Consider the following 19323-nt stretch of genomic DNA (forward strand, 5'->3'; position numbering starts at 1 on the left):
AAGGTAATGTGGCACAGACTTTGTAATTAAAAACAAAGGTAAGGGGTACCTGGGTGGCTCAGTTGGTTAAGCATCTGCCTTTGGCTCAGGTCATGATCCCAGGGTCCCGGGATCAAGTCCCACATCAGGCTCCCTGCTCAGTGGGGAGCCTGTTTCTCCCTCTCCCTTTGCCTGCTGCTCCCCCTGCTTGTGCTCTCTGTCAAATAAATAAAATCTTTTAAAAAATTAAAACTTAAAAAAATAAAAACAAGGTGAAAGTAGCTGATATTTGATTGTATAACCCACTTAAAAAGAAGCCAAAATTTATGAATGTCTCCGAGTTATTTTATTGTTAAAGCAGAGAATTCAAGGAAAATTGTCAGGAAACTACATTAATCCCTTTCTCCTCCCCTTTCCGAGGGAAACCTATAGGTTTCAAGCAAAAGAAGGTCCCACGTACATTGTATTGTTTAAGTCCTGACATACGCTGCACAAGTATACCCATTTCAGAGATAAGCAGAATGGGACTCTGAGAGGTGCAGCCACTTGCCCAAGGTTACCTGGGACTCAAATCCAGGTCTGTGTGACTCCAGAGCCAGAGAGAACTCCAAGTATTTGAAGAACTGAAAATAGGCCAGAGTGGCTGGAACATAGCGTGTGAGGGCCAGATAACAGAGGGATTTGTAGGTCACAGAGAGAAGCCTGGGTTTTATTAACGGTGCCCTGGGGACCCACCAGCAGGTTTTTGAGCAAAGGAGTGACAAGGCCAGATCTGCATTTTATCAAAATTCCTCCGGCCACCGTCATCAGGAATAGATGGGAAAGGAGCCAGGGTTAACACGGAGAGCTGAGGGGACTGCAGGAGGGCCCGTGCAGAGTGGGAACTGCATATATTCCGGAGACGTGTAGGACAGCCACAAAGGTTGGCAGCAGATCGAATGCAGAGCTTGAGGGAAAGGAAGAGAAGGAGGATCCCACGTTTCTGACTTCAACAACTGAGGAGAAACAGGTGACATTTGAAATCACTGAAGAAATAGCAATTTGGGGGGAAGCATTTTAATTAAATAGGACTTCTGGCTTCCATCCCTGGTGCCAGCCTTCGAATAAAGGAACAAGCAAAAGCTGCATTAAGAGTCACCCCCTCGGGCTCAGTGGTTGAGCTTCTGCCTTCGGCTCAGGGCATGATCCCAGAGTCCTGGGATCAAGTCCCACACCAGGTTCCCCGTGGGGAGCCTGCTTCTCCCTCTGCCTGTGTCTCTGCCTCTCTCTCTGTGCCTCTCATGAATAAATAAGTAAAATCTTTTAAAAAACAGAGTCACCCCCTCGTGCAGACTGACGCCCCATGGGCCTGCCCAGGCCTGTGTGAGCCCCGTGAGGCTGCCAAGCTGAGTCCCCTCGTGCACCTGGTATTTCTTGTTCATTGCTCTTGCCTTCTGTTTAGGGCCCTCCAGTCCCCTGCCTTTTGGAAGGCTGGAAAGAATCCTCAAAAATCTATACTGGCCCATGAGGTACCAAAAATAGCAGTTTCAGTCTGCTAGAAATTGGGTAGCAGCCTTAAAAGCAACTGAATATGTTTCCCTGTCCCCTGAGCATGACCTAAATTATTTAATGATTTGCTTTCACTGCAAAGAGTAGACTAGAGTGCTTCAGCCCACGGCCTTTGGAGTCAGACAGATCTGGTTTAGAAGCCAGCCTCTGCCACATTAATAGCCATGTGATCGGGATCCCTGGGTGGCGCAGCGGTTTGGCGCCTGCCTTTGGCCCAGGGCGCGATCCTGAAGACCCGGGATCGAATCCCACGTCGGGCTCCCGGTGCATGGAGCCTGCTTCTCCCTCTGCCTGTGTCTCTGCCTCTCTCTCTCTAACTATCATAAATAAATAAAAATTAAAAAAAAAAATAGCCATGTGATCTTGGGAGAGGAAGCAGAGGGCCTGGCACATAGTAGGGTCTCACTTGATGGAACATAGTCATGATTGGGGGAAACTAAGAAAGAGAAGAGAATTTCAGCCGAATGGGGCCCTTAGAGATCTTCCTGCCATTATATCGGTGGGGTAAACTGAGGCCGGGAGGGATTGAAGGATCCCCATTAGAGGTAAATGCCCCACCCGGACCCCCACCCAATTCTCCCTTCAGACCTCCTCTAGGAAAAGGCGTGGACACTGTTGGAGGTGGCAGGCCCCATACAACGTGCAGTTGCAGTTGATTGCACACTTGGCTGACAACAGAGGGGCACACAGGTACACCACAGGTTGGATGGGTTTTGCTCATTTGTACAGAGTAGATAGCACGATGTTCTGAAAAACATCTAAACTCATTGCTGTAACTTGCAAATTAGGTAGTTTCATATAAAAATCCCAATTTCTAAATTTAGGGGTCGGGGGGAATCAGAAAACGTGGCCACCCTGGACCTGTGTTCCTACATGGCAACAAGCAGTTGTGGCTGACCTGGTGCTGCTCCCTGGGCTGGCCCTGCAGCCTTAAGTTTGCCACAGTCCCTACTCCTGTTGTCTCCTGAACACAACAGTCTGGTGTCACCTGCTGTCACCTGCAGTTTCCCCTCAGGCTGGAGCTACCATGTTCTGAACACACGGCCCACGGCCCTCGATTATATATGACCTGCTCTATCCTAGAGGCACATGTTTATGATCCTGGCCCTAGAATGTCTCCTTTTAAAACAAAAATGTTTTAGGAGATAAAGCTGTATACATGCTCCAACCCCTCGGTACCATGTTACCTGTTGTTATGTAATCCTGAGTCATCTCTCTCCAACTCTCCTGGCAACTGTGTTCCCTCTGAAATCTTCCTCCCCACAACCATTTGGAAATAGAAAATCTTGCCTGTCATCCTAGCTAGGCCTTTTCTCTGCATCCCCCCTGCGCCCCCCCTTCTTTTTCTTTTGGATCTTGCCAAGTGTTATGGTCCTCATTCTTCCCCTTTCTTTCCCTTCCCCACCCTTAGCCCCACCCCTGCCTCGCCCCCCCCTCCTGCTGAAGAAGCCCTGGCCCCAGTGCTCTGCCAGCCCCCTCACAGTTCTGTGTGGCACGCCCTTGCTTTCTGTATCTGGGGGGCCAGAGGATCCAGGGACACACTCAGCATTGCTAAGTGCCATATTCACTGGAGGGCAAACTGATGGGATTTTCTGAGTTCCTTGGAGCAAGAAAGCTGATCACCCACCACACACTCCGATGGGCTGGTCTGGATAGTGGATAAAAGATCTTTACCTGCCTCCCCTCCACTTTTAGAGATGAATAAATGAGGATGTCCTGTCTGAGATATTTTAGGCATCCCGCTTTGATCCCCTCTTTGACAGGCTATATTTAGATTTTCACCACTTTCAAACTTGCCACGTCTTCCCAACCAGCCTCCCCACCTTCATTTCATTTACTTCTGCCCCTTTTCCACCCTGCCTTATGCTTGACCAGGTCTCCTGTCTGCCTAAACATTTTCAAGAGTTCCCTAACACCTTCAGAATAAAGCTTAAGGCCCCGGCCAACCAGGTGGGGCCCACCAGACTCCCCAGCCTCATCTCTCACCTTCTCCATGAGCAGTGGGCAATCAGGCCAAGAAGCCACAAGCTCTCACCTGGTCCTTCCATTTTGCCTGTGCTTCTTCCTCCACCAGGAGAACCTCCACTGATCCTCTGGGAATCAGCCTCATCCCTGATCCTTTCCCACCAAAGTGGCTCAATTGTTTTGCACCCTGTCTGTGCTCACATCCCTCTTCTGTGGCCTGCCTGGCTGTACTGTATTTGTCTGTGTCCTCAGAACCTGGCACAGGGCCTGGCATGAGAAAGAGCTAATAAAGACTGGAATAATTGAAAATGATATAGCACTGAGTTTCAACAGAGGCACAGGCCATTCACAATTGGAAGTGGCTGTCCTTGGGTCTTTAAGAAAGTGTCTCCTGTTCCACACATATGAGGGCAGTCCTTCAATAGCTGGATGATCACTGGCCTTCTTCTACCCTAGCCAGCCACAGGCCCTTCTTACCCTGCCCATTCTTCTCACAGGACTAAGTCCTCCCACCACTGAGTACAAGACACCTGACCACAAGTGCCTTGACTCGCTACTGACCATTTTCTGGGTCTAGACTTTGTGACTCTAAATGTACAGTAAGTTCTTCAAGGGCAAGTCTGTGGTACCCTTCCATCCATCCTTCCACCCATCCAATTAAGCATCTCTACCATACCCTTCCACCTGGGTACTGGGTGTAAAAGCAAAATCAGATGGCACCCCTGACCTCTCTTCAACTAACAGGAAGAGACACGTAAATAGACAATTACAAATAACTGTAAAATACCAACCATGACAGGTGCCTTGAAGGAGAAATCAGCAGTGCTATGAAGGCCAATCTCGGGGAGATTGGTCCTGATGTGAGGGACAGGGAAAGCCCAGTGTGGCAGCAGCAGCAAGAACACCGGAGAGTGTGGTGCAGATGAGCAGGAACCTGGGAGCTGAGAGGCCATGACCAGGAACCCTTTCTTTGGGTATTAGCAACAGGAATACACTGGCCTATGTTTAGGCGGCATTGTGCCACAGAGCTGGCATCCTAAATGTTTCTTTGTTCACTCCTTTAATACAAATACGCTGGATAAAATATGTGTATTTTTCCTGTGATGTCACTTTTTCTTATATAGTACAAAGTGTGTATTTATATACCATACATGTCTGTCGAGATATAAATACTCAGACACACTCCCACATGCACAAGCACTCGTGCACAGAGCTCTTTTTTCTCCTTGACACTCTCAGTTCTACATAAGTTAGTTGGTCCACTGAAATGCAGCCATCAACATCGTCACCTTCATGATTATATAACTATCACATCTTGTATTTTTATATTATGTCATACACTTGATATTTATATAACTCTTTAGGGAGTACAACCACACCAGGAAACTTCTATGCATCATCCCTACTCCTGTCAACAGCCCCACTGGTTATTTCTGCCTCCCCATTTTGCAGATGTGGAGACTAAGACTCAGAGATGTGAAGCCGTTTGCCCAGGGTCACACAGCCAGAAGTGGGGGCAGGCAGCATAGGATCCCAGCTCTGCATGATTCCACATCCATGCTTTCTCCTTCCTAGCATTTCAGGAACCAAAGGGTCCTGAGAGAATGGCTAGACAGCTGGCTGAGTTAGGAGCCGCCTGTGGCTGTGCTAGTTTGCCTCTATTTTAAGAAAAAGCCATTCAGGGAATGGGGACCATGACCGTGGCTGCACAGACCAGCTGGGCTCTGAGGACTCGACTGAGCTGCCCAGCCACTGACAGCCCCAGCACAATAGATCTGCTGACCCAGCAGTCAGAGGTGAGCCCCAGAGGTCACTGGCCCTTGGCCGAGGAGAAGCGGCACAGATCTGTGATCCCTTTTCCCGTGGACCACACAGGGAGGGTGAGAGGAGACTCTGAACTCAGATGGCCAACCTCAAAGCCCACTGGGCATTTGTCCCAGACCTTTGGGGTCAGACTTAAATTCATATGCAACCAGCTTGGGTTGTGTGTCTGACATTTGCTAGGCTCTTTGACATGTGTCTTTCTACCAAACCCCATAGTGACCCCTCGAGAATAGTACTATTAATATTCCCATTTAAAGAGGAAGAAGGGGAGGCTCAGAGAAGTTCAGTGTCTGCCCCACATTCAAACAGCTACTAGGTGGTAGAATTCCACCCAGTAGACTTCAACATCCATTCACTCAATAAACATTTATAGCATGTCTACATGTTCCAGGTACTGTTCTAGGCCTTTGGGATACACAGCTGAACAGAACAGACAAAATCCCTGCCCTTGCAGAGCTCACATCTCATGACACTGTGCCAGAGTCCGTGCAGTCACTGCTGAGACAAAAAATGAAACTAAGACCCAGTTCTTGTCTTGGGGGAGCTTGAGGTAGTAGAGGAGACACACATACAGAGCATTTCAAAGCACTGTGGCAAGTTCAGGGTACCCTGATGGCTGTTAGCAGAGGGACTGCGAGAACAGAGGGTAGGCATCAGGGCAGGATTCCTGCAGGAAGAAGCACCTGAGAAAAAGGCCCCAGTCCAGATCAGCCAGCCTGGACAAGAACATCAATCCAGGTTGAATTCCCAGCTGGGGAAGTGGCCCAAACCTGGTCTCTCTGGGCTGCTGTGCTCTGAGATTCAACAGAGGGGCCCAGACCTGACTTCCTCTCCAAATGCAGCTTGAGCAAAGGCCCAGAAGCAAGAGGCACGTCTTTGGTTCAGGGAACTCTACGTCTGGCTACAGTTAGGGACTGACATGGTTGAAGAAGAGAACAGGGGCCCAGAGGGCCTCAAGCTTACAGGAAGCATGTGTTCGATGGTTTCAAAGGTGGCTCTGGGGCTGAGGAGAGGCCAAAGTGGAGGTGACAGGGATGGAGACAATGGGGAGGCCTGTGGGTGTCGGGCCATAATGGGACTGGGAGGGACTACTCCAAACCCAGTGCTCTGAAACTGTTTATTTCTTCAGAGGCAAAATTACCCTCGTTTACTAAAAACAACAACAAAAAAAATAAAAATAAAAAATAAAGAAGAAAAGAAGGAGGAGGAGGAGAAAAGGAGGGAAGGAAGGAAGGAAGGAAGGAAGGAAGGAAGGAAGGAAGGAAGGAAGGAAGGAAGGAAGAAAGAAACATCTCCAATAGCAAAGTCAAGCCCAATGTTCTCTTTTTAAAATGTTTTATTATGAAATACTCCATACCAAGGAATATACGCAGTTAATATTAGGTTATAAAAGCATGATCATAAAACCCCTGTGACCCCACCATTCAATGATGTAAGACCCAGAACCTATTGAGGTGGATCCATGCTGATTGTTCCCTCCAGGCCCCCTACCCACCTCCCTACCCACCAAGACTGAACTGTTTCCTAAATTTTATTTTGGTCTCTTTATCTTCCTTTGTCTTTTCTGTTTACAACTTATAAATGTGTCCCTAAACAATATAATGCTTGATTTGCTTGTTTTCAAGCTTTATTAAAAATGCACCTTAGGCCTTTCTACCACTGGCAGGGTTTTTTTCTTTTTTTAATTTACAAGATTTTATTTATTTATTTGAGAGAGAAAGATAGAGAGACGAAGCACAAGTGGAGGGTGGGGTGGGAGGAGAGGGAGAAGCAGGCTCTCCACTGTGCAGGGAGACTGATGTGGGACTCCGGGGCTTGATCTCAGGACCCAGGATCCTGACCCGAACCAAAGGCAGAAGTTCAACCAACTGAGCCACCAGGTGCCCCTGCCACTTGCAGTTTTAAATCCCATGTTTCATGTCTCCAATCCACCATGTTGATTCACAAAGCTATGACTTATTCACTCTCACAAGTGTATGGTATGTTCAACTGTGTGCATACACCCCACCTGATTTATCTCTTCTCTGGCTGGTGAGCCTCCGGGTGGTGCCAGCTGTGAGCCATCGCCAACAGTGCACACTCTTATGTGTGCCTTCCAGAGCAAATGTGCACAGGTTTCCCTAGGAAATCCTGGAGCATGGACTTGCTGGGCAGTAGGGCCCAGTGCTCTTTCCACTTGTCTGCCCCCAGCAGGGCCCAGCACCCCCAGATCAGCCTCAGTGTACCAGCATGCTGGAATTCCGTGCAGGAATGCCCAGGCCGGCCCCTCCGCCATTTCCCAGGGCTCAGCAGGCACGCGGGGATGGCCCTCTTCTGCCAACAAGACCAGCACTCCTCCAGCTGGCTCCTAATTAGGTCACGAGAGAGTGTCATTCTCTCACTCTGAGTCTGCTCCACTTCCTCCAGCGCTTGGGCTGAGGCAGGGTCTGTTCACAAGCTGCTGGGTTCCAGGTAGACAGAATCCGACCAGCTATTGAGCTAGCTCATCTCCTACAAGAGGGAGAGAGCTGCCTCCTTGCACATTCCTGAATCCCAAAGCATTCCTTTACATTCAGGAAAAGAAACAGAACCTGAATGAATGTAAGCAAAAAGGGAGACTTACCGGCTGACAGGCCTAAACCAGAAGCCACATAGGAAGCCGACCTCAGGGCCCACTGGATCCTGGGGGAGGGTGGGGTCAAATGCTATCAGAAACTTCTCCATCCTCACCTTGATGTCCCTGTAGGTGTGGCCTTCTTTCTCTTAGCTCAAGAGGGGCAGGAACGTGTCCGCCTGCGGCTCTCACTTCATCTTTCAACAGATCCACCAATTCCCATTAAAAGACAAAAAAACAGACAAACAAAATAACCAGCAGGGAAGGATCCTGATAGACCCAGGCAAGGGTGCTGATCAGCTCAGTCCAGGCCACCTATCTTTTCCTGAGCAATACCAGTGGCCAGGGGAGGTTGGCATAGGGAAGGCTCAGGGGCCCAGCCTGTAGCTACTAAGGCTGCATCTTCTCCCAGGAGGGGAACCAGGGACCACAGAGACACCTCTTGCCCATTACAGCCAGAGTGGGGAACTATGAGCAGGCCAACCCACCTGCAATGATAGTTTCATGTGCTACCAGGGTCCTGTCTGTGCCAGGGAATGGAATAAGCCTTGGGGGTCTGCCCCTCTCTGGAAATTCATCATGGCATGGGCAGCTCTTCCTTTTTGAGCAAGGCCAGGGCCATTACTCAGGATCCAACGAGGCTGCAAAGAATCCTTCTCTTAATAGCTCTCTATTTGGTATTCAGGGAAAAGAGGTTTCCACTTGGTATTTTTAACCAACAAGCCCTTCTGTACACCTAACCCATAGAGAGCCCTGGGATCAGCTGAAGGAGTGTGGACATTATGCCTGGACTACTCAGGGGAGCCACAGAGCCTTGGGAGAGGGGCAACTAGGCCAACAAAAAAGTCCAAGGAAGGGCATTTCCTTACCGTTCAAGGGGAATGGGACTCAGGGGATAGAAAAGGGAAGCAGAAAGCAGGGCAGGGGACACATGGCTTGACATAAGAAAATGCTGCATGGTTTGGCCTGGGTCTTCCCTGCCTTCCCTTCCCCTAAGGTCTACCCAACCCTCACCTACCCCTGGGTTCTCATCACCCCTGTGCACCCTGGCAAAGGCCTGATGTGTCCTCAGTGAAACCAGGTCAGAGAGCATTCGAGAAACAACTCAGGGAGTCAAGTAGACGCAAATCTGGACAGCAAAACAAAGCCAACCTGTTGGCCACGGAAACTCAATCCGATTATGCCCTGGAGCGCCTGCGGCCGGAGCAGCCTCGTGACAGAGAAGAAAGGGCGCTTTCATGGACCTGGCCCTGCCTGTTGGCAAAACGGGCCCTGCAAGTGTCCTGCCCTCCCTCTACACGGCCCTATGGGACCCACTTGCCCCTTACCCAGCCTGGGGGAGGGTGTGGGGAAGAGACCCTCATCGAGCCTCAGAGGAGCCGGGTAGTGGGAAAAGGATCTCAGGAAAAGCCACGGGCAATGAATGGCTTCAAGGTTAAGGCTTGGGAGATAAAAAAAGACAGTGTGTGTTTGTCCTGGAAATTGGCTCATGGACAGATTAAATTTAGGAGTAACTGGGGCAGATACACAGGGAAGCATGTTTCCTTAATGAGCCTGTCTTTATTTAACTGCTTAATCATTTACTGGGCCAAAAAATCTGGAGGTGACTCCAAAAGTCATGATGATGAAGACAGTGACAGATTGAGCCCTGTCCAGCCATTTCAAAGGCTGGGCTCCTATGACATCAGGTCCTTGCACCCATCGTCCTTGTCATCCAATGCGACAGGGATGGGCTGCACTGATGGCCCTGGTAGCCCCCATGTGGCACAGCTGCTCTGCTCCAGAGCAGTGTTTCTTTGTCATCTCATTGTCCTAATGGGGAGATGCCTGGGATGGGCAGTTAGTTTGGGCACGGGGTCCTCCTCCTGCCTTGATACTACCTCCCTCCAGCTGGTTTCAGGAGCCCTCCAGCATCCTGTGCTCCCTGCACTTCACCTCTCCTCCATCTATGCATTCATTCATTCAGCAAAGTTTTCAAGCACCCAACATACAGTGTTCATGGTGTTAAAATGTGGTGTAGAAAAAGTCCAGTGAAGTGGCTGCTGCCATCCCAGTGAGGGCAGGTGGAGGCAGACTGCAATCCGTTAACCCTACAATTTTATCATTATAAGTTGCAACAGGGGCATTGAAGAAAAAGGGAAGAAACTAGATTCGGGGTGGGGGGAAAGGAATGACTGGGTGGAGCACAGGGCATTTTTAGGGCAGGGAAGCTATTCTATACACTACTGTATTGGTGGATATAGACACCATGCATTTGTCAAAACCTATAGAATATACAACACAAAGAGTAAGCCCTCGTGTAACCAGGGATCTTAGTTAATAATTATGTATTGGTATCGGCTCAGCAATTACAACAAACATGCCACCCTAATGGAAGATGTTCATAACAGAAATCTGGGAGAGTGGGGAGAGGGGGGACAAGGGAACTCTATACTTTCTGTGCAATTTTTCCACAAACCTGAGGCTGCTCTGAAAAATAGTCTGTTAAAAAAAAAATGAAGACAACTATAAAAGACTCTGATAGGGAGCCTGATCTACTACACTTGGATGTCTGCTGGGATGCTGCTTGAAACCACACTGGTTGACTGTTATTTCTCCTGGGTCACATTTCCCCTGTGGGTGGGGGAGGCAGGGAACTACTGCTTAGTGAATTCCCGTAATGTGCAGCTCATCGCCATGTACCGCTCAACTATTATGCTTGTTATCGATGTGGGGGAAGGGGTCCTGATCTTCTAGGGGATGTACCAGAAACAAGATGGGGAGAGGAGAGGAGGGGAGATATGTGTAGATTAAAACAACAGAGCTGGCATAATAATTTGTATTTTGGAGGAAAATCTTTCATGTCAGAATATAAAATGTGGGAAAGCTGAACCAAGTATTCTTGGTTGGATGTGCATAAAATATTTATCAGTGGGCCATGGAGAGGTGGAGCCTTTGATAGGGGACATTTTTGTGTTTAGCAGAAGAGGATATAGACCTAGAAAAGGCTATTCTATCACATGTAAACTCACCATCACACGTGAGCAAGATGACATGACTCCCACTTTCCAGAAGCGGCACTGAGGTTTTATAAGGGTAAGTCACATGCCCATGTCACACTGCTATTAAGTCACAGAGGTAGAATTTGAACCCCAACTAGACCAACAAATGCAGTCGCTATCGCTGCTAATAGAGTGGTGCTGGGAGCTCTACTGGACACCAGTGGTGCTCCTGGAGAGACTGGAAGTCACGCACTGTGAGTCAGAAGGTCAGCGGGTCATCCTCTGCCTGCAAGGTGTGCATGGGATGTTGTCAGTGGGGCCTGCATGGGACTGTGCTCCAGGAGAGAGAGGGACCTACAATTTTGATGCTGTCCAGAAGCCAGAGGTGTCAGCTCAGGATACAGAGTAAATGCTTCATTCATCTGGATGTCGCTAATGTGGGCACTGTTTACCTGGCTTGGACTGCACCTGGTCCAGGCCATCTGAGGTGTCAAATAGGTTTGCAGAGCTAAGATGGGGGGAGGGGCGAGGGGATACTTTACTTCATTCAGCTGACTCTTCATGTGTTTCCATTATCTGGTACTTTTTAAAAAGTGGGAGCTAGTTAAGTCATGTAGTGGGTGATTTCAAATGCATGTTTCCCTCTTCCTGCTAAAAGCTGGTCCCAGAGGACTTCCAAAAGGCTGTGTCACATTAGGATGGGAAAAACAATAGGCATCTTTGAGATCTTCGAGATGCAGCATGACCACCTGAGTGTTGTCCAGTTGGACCCTCTACCATGGCAGACATGTCTCCCACCTCTGCCGCCCACCATGGCAGCTACTGACCACATATGACTATCACACACTCTAAAGGCAGCTGCTGCACTGGAGGGACTGCATGCTGAATTGAGTTTCCTTTAAACTAGATGATGCCTATTGATGGGATTTCATGTCTGTCTAGACTCCTTATATATACGAAATTAAATTTTATTTTCCATTAAAAAATGAATAAAAATTAATTAATTGACCAGCTTACATTGAAGAGCCACACATGATAAGAGGCTGCCCCTTCGGATGGTGCCCACTTCTCCCTCCTTTAGTCCAAATCCTTACTCCCACCAATGCAGTGTGGCCACAACTCACCTCCCTAGCATGATCCACTGCCACACAAGCCTTTCACTTCATACCTGCTGAACTGGCAGACAGCCTGGGAGAAAGGCTTGGCAGGAGAATACCTGTGGCTCAGAGAGGAGAGGTGACTTTCCCAAGGTCTCTCAGCACTGAGGGGCAGAACTGAGAGGCCCCCAAGGCCAGAGTCCCATGTGGTTTCCAAGGAGGTCTTGCTTCCCACTTCTGCTTTTGTGCCCCAAGCCCGTGGCAGGAGAGGCATTTATTTCCCCAGGTCAGCCAGTGCAATGAGGCTGGCTGGCAGAGGGAGGCCCTGCTGAGTACTTTGAGCTGTAAGATATAAATATTTGTACCAACAAACAAGCATATATATCAAGCACCAGCCATGTGCCAGATGCATGTTGGCCTTGGGGATACAGCCTTAGACATGGCAGACAGGACCCCTCCTGACTCCTTCTGCAGCTCTAAGCCAGGCAAGCACATCACAGGTACTAGCTGTCTAAGCAGGAAGGGTGGTGCTTTGGAGTCAAGGGGATGAGTCAAGAAACTTCAATTCCCTAGTATCTGATTTTCACAAGGTGCTCTGCACTTAAAGGGAAAAAAAAAAGGAACACAAGAAAAAAGTTTCAACCAACAAATATGCTTGGGAATCACTGAAAGCAATACTTGTCCTACAGGAGACTGACAAATGTTCACCAGTGTTTTAAGGAAAGGGACAGGAAGGAAGGCAATAGTCAGGGAAGTGGACAGAGATCTGGGTTTGGGGTTGGCATGCCTCACTTCTAAATCCTTGCTCTGTCCTACTGACTGGCTGGGTGGCTTTTGGTGAGATCCTCTCCGAGACTCAGTGTGTGCATCTGTAAAATGGTAATGGTTGGGAACACTGCATCTTACATATGACAGTGTGTGGGTCTGTGCCTGACCTGGGGTGATGTTCCATGGTCAGTTTCCTTTTCCTTCATTTGGTGGGAATATGGAGGGCAGGGAGTAGAGGAGAAGGAGGAGAGATTGGTTAGGGATCATCTGGCTGGACAGCCTGGGCAGACCTTGATCACCAGGTCAGAAAGGAAGAGCTTTTAATTTACTGCCGAGCACGCAACACCATGGACAGTGCAACTGAGCAAAGCACACACTCTCTGCCCTGAGTGTGCCCCAGCTCCTTGTCTGTCCGTCCCAGTCTGGGGTCCCTGGTGCAAGCACAGGTTGGTTTCAAGGGGAGACCGAAGCAGCCCTCAGAAAGGACAGGCTGGCCTGTACACACATCCTCTCATCAGGAGCCCACTGGGGCCCAGGCCAAGCCTGCAAGGGAACACGACCAGGCTCCTGGGGCCCTGCCAGACACAAGGTGTTAAGAGCAAGCATAGACACCATTTTCTGTGCTCCTTTTGGTAGAGGCAAAAGCAAAGTGTGACATCTGCCTCCCTGAGGCCGTATCTTCGGAAGGCAAGTCAGAGACCAGGGCTGAGTCCCAGCTCTGTGAGCTTCCTGCTGTGGACAAGTCACCTCCTTCAAATCCCACACACTAGCTAAGAGACTTTCAGAAAGCAAACCCAGCTATCCAAGTCTGTTTCCCTTTCAGAAAAATGGGAATGGGAACACCTCCTGTGCTTGGGTGGTAGAAAGTGCACAGTACGTATTCCCTTGGTCAGGGGTTTCTCCAACTTGGGGGCTCTGGGCCAGCAGCCTCAGCATCACCTGGGAATGCTAGAAATGCCAATTCTTGGGTTCTGCCCCAGGTCTACTGCATTATAACTCTGGGGTGGGGCTTGGCAAACTGTTAGTTTTAACAAGACCTTCAGGGGTCCTGACACTTGCTCAATTTTGCAAAGCACTACATTAAGTATAGCTGTATGGGAGTCACTGATATTCTCAAAACACCTTCCAGCTTCCAGTCTGACTCCTGGCAGGGGGCAGAGCTTGGGGTTAGACCTGGGAGAAGTCTCTGTGCCTCCACTTCCAGCCAGTAGACTTGGGCAAGCTGGCTGCTGTCTGGGCCTCAGCTTCTCGTCTGTGAAATGGGAATGATGTCTGACTTCGCAGTAAGTGATGATCTCAGTGTCTGGAAGGCTGGGAGAGCTTGGTAACTGCTGTTGGTTTTATTAAACAATCAGGTACCAGGGATTTGTGTTCTTAAAAAAAGGGTCAAGTTTCTCTGGCATGAATCCCTACATCATCCCCCCAAATAATGTTCCCATAAGGACTGGTAAGTAAATTGCTAAAGGCCCTCTGCTACCCATCAGATGGGAAGCTTTCCGCGTTTGAATGAGGCCGAGTATTTCAATTACCCAGGATTACAAAGGAAGGCCTCGGATGCACCATATGGCCTGGGCCTGGTCGCCCTGTCTTTCTGTGTGATCAGAGGCCCTCGTGTGAGATATTAACATAATATCCCTTCCAAAAGCGATTACAGGGTTGCAGGCAGCAGAATGTCATTTGGTGGCCACAGCCCGCTCTCATCAGCAGCGATGACTAAACAAGCTAATCAAATAAGCACAAATTTGCACATGGGCCTGGCAGCTGGGCTTCGAAATCGCCATGGCAAAGGCATAATCCTGCTGTAGGATGACTTGACTAATGTTCTCTCGGTGGGCAGCAGAGACCTGGTGGGCTGCCTGGCAAGTCTTCGTGGCAAGGGTGGCTGCACCCACAGGTCACCACAGCACTGGCCAGGGAAGGGATGGAGGCCACCTCAGCAAAGTAACCCCAGGGGAGCAGGAAGGGGCAGGCACGTGTGCACCAGTCTCTAGCCCTGCAGTATCACCGTGTGTGTGTGTGTGTGTGTGTGTGTGTGTGTAAGAGAGAGAGAGACTGGCTGTCACATGCACTTTCCTATCACTGCCTGAGAATATGGACTCTGGGTGCTGCCTTGGTTCAAGTTCCAGTTCTGTCATTTGCTGTGTGTCCCTGAGCAAGATACTTAATGTCTCTGAGTTCAGGGTTCTCACTCAGAAAATGGGCACAGTGAAGGCTCCAATTTCTTGAGGTTGTTGTGAGGATTAAATGAAATATTGTAAAGTTCATCACACAATGTTACATACAATGTGTACCATAGTGTTCAATATAAACAGCAGTTTATTATTATTTTCATCATCATCATCATCATCATATTGTGCAACAAACTTCATCAGGGGCCTTCAAGGTGCCAGGCCCCCAGGCTCTGAGAATGCCAAGTGAAGGATGATGCTATCCATGCCCTCAAGGGGCATATAACACAAGGGGGGTGCAAATGGGTAACTAAGAATGGCAATATCTCAGGATGATTGCTTGGGTGGTAGAAAGTGCACAGTACATATTCCCTTGGTCAGGGAATGACCCTTTTCCATGAGGAAAGAGAGGAAAGAAGGGTGAGGGCTGGGAGGGCAGGTGCTGAGTGCACAGAGCCGGTCACCCTGGTCGTGGGGACTTGGGAGGTCATCCAAGAGGAGATAACACTACAGCTGAGTATGGGAGTGCAAGATGGAAGGATGTAGCCGAGTAACAGCAGAGCAGAGCTGAGCCCGGAAGTCAGAAACAGGCACCTGGCTGGGCTTCAGGAGGCACCCGAGAGGCAGCGGGCACCTGCTGCCTAGACAGTGGACAATCTGCACAAAGGCTGCGCTTCTCAAGTCTGAGACAAGATCAGAAGGTACAGCCATGTCTAAGGAAGCTGGGATAAAGGAACACTCTGCTGGGGAGCTGCATCCACCAAATCTTAACTCACAGGTGGAGAGAAAGGGGTGTGGAAGGTGCCTGGCTGCATGCCTCATGCCTCTGGGCTGAGGCCCTTCCCAGCTGTTGCTCCCTCCACAGAAGAATAGGGCACCAGTCAGTGCCCCCACCTCAGTTGCCCCCTTTCTACTTTGCAGGCTGTCAAAGCCACAGAAGGCTACACAATTCCTGACTTAATCGCTATCTCTAAAACTGACCTCTTTTCAAAACTGAATTCACTAATTCAAACAAAAACTTTACAACACTACCATAACCGAAGAGCCAGTACCATTTGCCACCGATGGAAGATAGCGCTACAAATAAAATAAAAACAAAACAAGGTTATACGTCTCTAGTTAGATGCTGTTGGTTCCTAAAGACTGGGTCTGGGCCTAGGGGTGAGGGTGTCAGGAGGAGACTAGCGAGCGAATGTTCCAAGAGGTGATAAAGATATCCCAGCACCCAGGTGGGTCTCTCCCAGTGTAATCACAAGGATGGAAGGAAAGTTGAAAAGGGAATAAATCCTCACTGGTGAATTCAATGTTATCTAGCATCAGGTGCAGACCACAGGCACTCATCCCAGCTACTAGCCCTGCACCGTGGGAAATGCTGGCCCAAATAATCTCAAAAGCTGCTTCCAGCTATAAAACTCTCAAATGCCCTAAATTTATTAACTCTTTAGCATAGGTACACGTGACCAGACATGACCCGCAGGCTTCTCCACCTGTCCTATCTGAGCTACTCCTGCCCAGTGGTGTAGACCAGGAGGACACTGCTGAGAGGGCCATGGTCCCTGGTGTGGCTCGGTGGGCAGGATGGCCCTCCCGCCAGAATTGGGTGTGCCCAGAGTGCTTTCCTCTGACTCTTGGTCAGCCATCTCTCAGGAAGGACCATCCTCTGATCCTTCCCTTGGCCCTACCTTAGGGAGACCTGTTTCCATGGCCCCCCTTAGCCCACCAGCCCAGCCCCACCCACACCTCCAACCCCAGCCCAGTGACTTCACCCCTGACTCCCAGGACAGAGGCAAAGCCCATAGAGGGCCAAGGCAGCCCCTGGTCTACCCCTGCTACAGCCCCAAGCTTGCCTCCTTTCTGACCCCCCAGCTACTTACCTTTCTCAGAAGACCTGGCTTCAAATCCTAGCTCTTCCACTTGTCTGCTGGGCCCCTGGCCAGCTGACTTCACCTCTCTTGAACTCAGTGTCCTCATCTGTAGTAAGGATTATCATATAACTGACCTCACATGGTTGTTTTGAGAATAAAATGAAATAATATCGGCAAATGAATTTGCAAATGCAGCAAAATGCTGCTCACCCACCTGGACAAATGAATCTGTGATTCACTGAAAGAATAAATGAATTAACCTGGTAGGCTTGAAGTGGACAGAGAACCAGATGTAAAACCTAGGGACTGGAGTTCCAGTCCCAGCTCAGAGCTGACTGGCTGCAATACCTCATGGGCCTCAGTTCCCCAATGGTCAAGCAAGTCATCTGCTGAGTAGGGCAGAGGCTGTTTCTGACTTTCCAAGGTAAGCTATGACTTGGGGTAGGAGCCCAGCAAGTGTGCTTCTGTAAGCCCTTGGTTTACCTGCAGCACAGTCGACACCCATAAATTCTCCAGCACTGGGCAGCATAACCAGGTGGGCAGTTAGCAGGACGGAAAAGAAAAAGCAATGTCTTGTTTGCAGCAGAGGAGGCATAGCACTGAATGGTGTGGGTAAAAAGACCGACCTGGCCATTTCCTAAATGTGTAGCAATCTGAAGAAAGTAATGTGAGTTATGAGCCTCCACTTTCCTCATCAGTAAAATGGGGTTAACTTTACCATTCTCTCTGGAACAGTAGAAGTCAATCAGAGCTGATTCTTACTGCTTCTGGTTCTTGCTGCATACAGGTATCAAACTTTCAACAAAGGCAATATCCTTACTTTTTTACATTTTCAGTTGTTACTCTCCTGTCACACATAGTCTTCCCATTGAAGGGGAGGGTCCAAAGGCAGAAAGAACCTCAAGTGAAGCCACAGGGTATGAGGGTGCTCTGTTCTTCAGCCCCTTCTCCCATCACACCTGGGGCGGCCAAATCTGATGGGCACAGAGGGAGAACAGAGGTGAGAGAGGAGGCCAGGCCTCCAGGTGGTGATGGCCCTGGGCACCTCCCGCTCTTTCTCAGCCCTGCCCTGGAGGCCAGTGTGGAGTTCCCCACCTCATACCCAGGATTCCTGACTCCTCTGAGGCCCACACCACAATCTTAATGAGCAGAAACAGAGACTGCGGGCAGACAAGTGTGTCTGTGAGCACACAGCACAGCAGTCACCAGTGCTGGATGGGAAAGGGGACCCTGAGTCTGAATCCCAGTGCTGCCGCCCTCCAACTCTGTGACCTGTGCAAACGACCCCACCCTTCTGTGCCACCTTGGTTTCCTCCTCTGTAAAACGAGGACAGTGTCATGAAGATGACATTACATCATGCAGGGATCCTGATTAGCAGTGTCTGGTTCTGGTTCACGGTCCATGCTCCCTCCATCAATCCCAGCTGTTGTGTTGTGTTTTTAAAAGATTGAAGTATATTTCCCTTTCCGCCGCTCTCTTTGGGTAGCAATTTGGGATTACTAGCAGCACAATCAAGAAGGGAATGTTTGCCTTTGAAGTAGGTCTGCTTGGCTTTCTGAAGTGGGAGAAAGTACCACAACATGTGAAAGGGGTTCAAACCAGGGTTCTCCACCCTGGCTGCACATTCGAATCTTCTGGAGAGGTCTGAAAAATCCAGTGCAGGGCCATATCCCAGACCAACTGCTTCAGACTGACTGGGGCATAGCAACCTGGGGGGAGGGAGGGAGGATTATTTAAAGCCCCCCAGGGGCTTCCAGTGTGCAGCCAGGGTTGAGAACCAGAGGCTTAAATCAAAAGCACAAGCTCTGGGATCAGACAGGCTTGGGCTGAAGTCCCAGTGCAGCCCTGTGCAAGGTACAAGACTTTCCACTTGCAAAAGTGGGCAGTAATACCATATCCTCACAAGGTCGATACTACAATACAGAGACTACCTAAGACGGCAGGTGAACGCACAGGGCCCAGGGCTTACTAAGTCCTCCTCCATAAATGAGAGCTGGTTACCATAGAAGTCCTTACTTCTGATACATTTATATTCACAATACATTAGATGAAGGCAATGTCAACTACAAACATTCAGGACCAGAACATCTACTTATGTGTTGCGGTCTTTTTATTTGCTTATTGGGTGTTTGTTAAACCCCACCTTGTTTTAGGAAAAATGAGGATGGGCCAGGTCTATCTGCATTACAAATATTAAGTTATTCAAAGTAGCACCTTTCACTAGCAAACAGGAGTGGTTTACTGGCTTGATTCTTCAGTGCTATGTTTCTAGGAGGGTATCTCTCTCTGTGAGCCCCTCTGTGGGGCTCCCTGTAATTGAGGCCACACAGGGCAGACACCCTTTGACAGCTAGCTGCCCCTTCCCACATTCTCAGAAGGGCCCTCAGCCTCACAGGCTGTATCCCTGGTCTTTGGAAGAAGGTGCTTTTGGACCTCTGACAATTTGCCCCAGGATAGAATGAACTACAGCTCAGAATCCATGGTGGAAGGAAGGAAGAGAGGAAGGAAGCAAAGAAAGAAGGAAGGAAGGGAGG

General features: G+C 49.4%; 1 long non-coding RNA gene across 1 annotated transcript; it reads right to left on the reverse strand.

Moving 5' to 3' along the window:
- Positions 1 to 319: 319 nt before the first annotated feature.
- LOC111095537 lies at positions 320 to 17762 on the reverse strand. The gene is made up of 4 exons (XR_005358159.1): positions 17609 to 17762; positions 16798 to 16894; positions 8026 to 8106; positions 320 to 974 (listed from the first exon to the last, which is right to left on the reverse strand). It is a non-coding gene; the product is annotated as an uncharacterized LOC111095537 (long non-coding RNA).
- Between the last annotated feature and the right edge of the window lie 1561 nt (positions 17763 to 19323).

Source organism: Canis lupus, chromosome 4 (assembly GCF_011100685.1).
Source record: "Canis lupus familiaris isolate Mischka breed German Shepherd chromosome 4, alternate assembly UU_Cfam_GSD_1.0, whole genome shotgun sequence".
NCBI classification, from domain to species: Eukaryota; Metazoa; Chordata; class Mammalia; order Carnivora; family Canidae; genus Canis; species Canis lupus.